The following is a 4,834-nucleotide window of genomic DNA, read 5'->3' on the forward strand; positions in this document are numbered from 1 at the left end:
ACCTTGTTCTTATTTTCTTTTTGAAGATCATATTTAGACGTTGCAAAAAAAAAAAAAAAAAACAAAGAAAGAAATCCTTATCATATTTGTTCATTATAAATGGTCCTTACCATTGATTTTAGACCATTTATATCTTTATTTCAAGATCAAATAATCTGCTATTCACCTTCTTCTTATTCCATCTAAATCTAGAATATTTGTGTTTGATATTTTTTTTTTCCTCATCATTTAGACTTGAAGATAACTTCTAAATTTTTCAGTATTTTATAAGACGGAAAGTTAGTTGTTCTCAAATCTACACCACCATTCTCTTTGAAATTCTTTTTTCTTTAATTCAATCCAAAAATATATTTGTGCCCTTCTTTCTTTGTTTTTATTTTGCTGTTATTTCATAATTAACTTATCTTGATTTCATTGAATAGCTTGCTATTATAAGACTTGTTTTATCCATGTATTAGCCTACCTTGATCATAATTTAGTCACTTTCCCAAATAGCCTACCTTTGTGTGTAATAAACACAAGTGTCCGTGAGTGTAAAATTAGTGAGTTGTGTATGTGAGATCCTAAACATATTTAACTATTGTTTGTACAATCATGAACCAAGACGAAGGAAATGGAGGGGAGATCAATGAAGCTAGGTGGAGAGAAGCACAAGTTAGAACTATTACTCGTTTAAATCAAGTTATTAGTACATCGACAAACAGGATGGAGTGAATTGAAATAGGCTTAGGTAATCTTCAAGGGAAGGAAGTACTCTCGAATGAAGAAGTTGAAAATGAAGAAGATGACAATGTCACTCTTTTAGCGGGACATAGTCCTAGGGGTGGGAGATGAAGAGTCAGAAGAAGGGGTAGAGAAATTTTAACACCAAAAAGAATTGAGAGGGCATATAGAAGATGAATAGAAAAGAGCTTTCAAGACTAAGGTTGGATTGTATGAATGACTTGTTATGCCTTCTGGGTTAACTAATGCTCCTAGTACATTTATGCGCTTAATGAATCACGTTTTGAGAGAATATTTAGGAAAGCATGTTGTTGTACATTTTGATGATATTTTAATTTATTCAAAGACTTTGTATGAGCATATGAAGCATGTTAGGTAAGTTTTGATTATGCCTAGGAAAGAGAAACTTTATGCTAGTTTTAATAAGGGTAGTTTTTGCATGGAAAAAGTTCACTTTCTTGGCTTCATAGTTGGTAAAAATGGAGTACAAGTAACTTATTGCTCTGAAGCTGAAGGAATCCTTAATTTGAAGGAAAAGAGACCGTAGATAGGATTTTGAAACTTACCCCTAATTTGAGCCCAAAACGGATTTTCTTCAATTGGGCTTGTTCTTGAGGTTATTTCCCTTGGTTGTCTTCTATGGAAACATTCCTTGGAGGTACAATTGGGATCGTCCTTGCTTGACGTATTCTCGTGTATCCTCGGATTTAAATTTTGAGTTTTCCTTGAAGCTCTTCAATGACGAATTGGATTGGGGGAATGATTTCTAGGCACTTTCAGCATTGTAAGAACAAGTTTGAATCGAAATGGTGTAGAATTGCTCTCGAATTTGGAAGAAATTTTAGAGTAGGAGACCCAAAATCTAAACGCTTATTGCCTACTATTTGGAGCTCGATTCTTTTTCCAAATTATTGCCTAAACACTTATGAACAACATAGTGGAAAATAGATAACATTAGTTTAAATAAAAATAAAGCAATGCCCTGATCAAACCTAAGGATCATTAAAAATAACATGAATGCAACTGCCCTAAATTTCGTTCCTTGGCCTTCAACGCAACGTTGTCATCCGTAAATGGGTATCTTACCTTTACTTTAACATAAGAGTAGCATGTGGTTTGAGTACTTTAATAAATACTCAGTAAGTAATCCCACTGTTAGGGTCTGAATATGAATTACGTGTAATATAGTGGGACCTATCCTTTCATAAATACATTGTGGCATGGGCTTGGGCTTTTCTTTTCAGTCCGAGCACAGTTGAATATGTTGTACTTCCCTACACACGACCCATGAATATGCACATTGACCACCAGGTGGGTTGGTATAAGAGTACTCTGTGGGTCTGCCTCGTCGAGCTTGTGCACACTCACACTACCAAATACCATAAAGGGAAAAGACCCGCATAATATCATCAGGAACATAAATATTGTAAGGTATGTCTGTACTAATCATAATGGGGAAGTATCCCAATGCACCTCCCATATAAAATACATGAGATCCCTAACATTAAAACACGACATAACGTTCCTATGAGACATACATACTTGATTCTTGTCATATTGTTCATGATTAACAATACATAGGCATAGGGTGTACTAAACCTAATATAGAAGTATCTCGATGCACGTGGTATACAAAATGCATGAGGTCCCATAACATTAAAGAATGACATATATTCATGGCGCTAGTCATACCTCCAATCTATTCGTAGCATAGTGTTCCTATGAGATATAAATACTTTCATATTTTTAATAATTAACAATACATGTTTTTCTAATGTCTCATAGTCTTAAAATAGTGTATATGATATCATAGCGTAACTTGTACGCAACATATCGTATATCATAGCATATACATAACATAGTATATGTCATACAATCATAAAACACGACATGTGCAGGGGCCACATGTAGCGATGTCCATTCCCTGTCATCATCCCCACCATCTATTTCATTCTCCATTTCTAAGAAACTCTCTATTTATTTATGTGGTGATCAGAGTAAGGGATTCATCGCAAGGAAGCGGCAGGGATCGGATTCCCCATGGAGAATTTTAGTGGGTTTTAAATCCAAGAGTCAGCCTCAGAGGAAAAGGCCAAGAGTGTTGGAGATGAAAGGCCTAGAATGTTACAGGAACAATGACTTTTTATGCGTTAGGAAACCGTGGCATCTTGATGTCTATATTTAGTTTTAGAAGACCTTGTAAATACATTTGTTATTACTATGGTAAAACGGTAAAGCAGAGAATGAGAAAAAAAAGAAAAGAAACAGAGAAGCAATAAAGGATTTTTTTTTTAGATAAACAGAGTGTTCTTTGTCTCCTTCTATGTTAGTGTGTGTGAGATTTATTTCACAAATTTATGAGTTTTCTTTAATAAATTTGTATCAAGCCAATGGCGAATGTGACGGGTCAAATGCCGCTACTGCGACTAATGAAGACAAACTACGAGAATTGGAGCATTCATATGAAAGCTTTTCTCGGTTCTCAAGATGCATGGGAGGTGGTCGAAGAAGGGTTAGAAGAACCAAAAGATATCGCGGGTTATACAGCGACATGAAACAAGGCGTTAAAAGAGGTGTGATCAAAGGATAAGGGGGCACTATACAAGTTGTTCTGAGTCGTTGACGAGTCGGGCTTTGAGAAGCTTGCCAGTGCAACTACTTCAAAAGAAGTGTGGGACACTTTAGAAAAAGTGTTCAAAGGAATTGACCGAGTCAAGCAAGTGCGTCTCCAAACTCTTCGTGGCAAGTAGGAGAGCATGAAGATGAAGGAGTCAGAAGGTGTATCTGACTACATCACGCATGTACAAACTGTGGTAAACCAACTCAACCGAAATGAAGAAATGTTAACCGAGATGCGGGTTTTGGAATAGATTTTAAGGTCATTAACCAACAACTTTGAGAATGTTGTATGTGCGATAGAAGAGTTAAAGAACCTAGCGACGTTCACAGTCGATGAGCTAGCCGGTTCTCTCGAGGCACACGAGCAACGTAAGAAGAAAAAGGAGGAAACACTCAATCAAGCACTTCAAACCAAGGCATCAATCAAAGATGAAAAGGTACTCTACTCTCAAAATTTTGAAGGTATAGGTTTTGGCCGTGAAAGTAGTAAAAATGGTCATGGTGGTCAAGGCAGCAGTCATGAAGGATACTATAAGAAGAAGGGACAGTTTTGCAAAGCAAGTTTGCGTGGAAGAGGACGCAGTCGAGAAAGAGGCGGTCTATCAATTTACTCCAACATTCAGTGCTACAAATGTCACAAATATGGTCACTATGCGAACGATGTAACTCCGAAAAATGTTACAATTGTGGCAGAGGGGCAATTTGCAAAAGATTGTCGAGCCGATAAAAAGGTGGAAGAAACAATCAACCTAGCCTTGGATGACGCAACAAACGAAGGTCTTCTCTTGATGGCTCAAAATGAAGATCTGAAAGCGAAATAACACGACGGAGCAAAATACGATGGCGGTAGTTGTGAGGTGGTGGAAGCCGTTGGAAATGAGGGGATACGTAGCAGATTTGGCAAAATTGCGATATCGGAGACGAGAAAATCGAAGAAGGAATCTGGATTGAACACGCGATCGGCGAACGAGCCAAAGAAACTTCCAGATCATCAGAAGGAGAACAGAGATTTAGAGCAACAACCAAATTCTGCTGTGGATAAATCTGTGGAGAAGTCTCAGTTGCAGACGTTGAAATCGCTAAACGAGCACCTTTTGAAGATCCATGCTCGCACGTGTGAGTCGTGTGTAGGGAAGTACTGCACATCAAATTTTTTCTGGACTGGAGGCCACCCCTATGATATTTTTAACAATAGGTTCCTAAGATCATTAGTTGCATGTGTTTGCATTCACTAGCCTCAATAGTGGGTCACTTATGAGTATTTCTTAAAATACTCAAGCTTTGTGCTACTTCTATTTCAGGTAAGGGCAAGACACCCCTATACAGCTGACGACGACATCACAAATAGAGATAATGACACATGCATATAATAGTAGTATTTTTTTTTTTTCCAGGCATAGGTTAGTATAAGGCATTTTACTTTATGTTGTTTTAAAGATGCTTTCGAATGAGTAATTCGATGACAGTATTTTAAGATGAAGTTTGTGTTTTA

Source organism: Cucurbita pepo, unplaced genomic scaffold (assembly GCF_057944985.1).
Source record: "Cucurbita pepo subsp. pepo isolate OVF unplaced genomic scaffold, ASM5794498v1 scafford_2, whole genome shotgun sequence".
NCBI classification, from domain to species: Eukaryota; Viridiplantae; Streptophyta; class Magnoliopsida; order Cucurbitales; family Cucurbitaceae; genus Cucurbita; species Cucurbita pepo.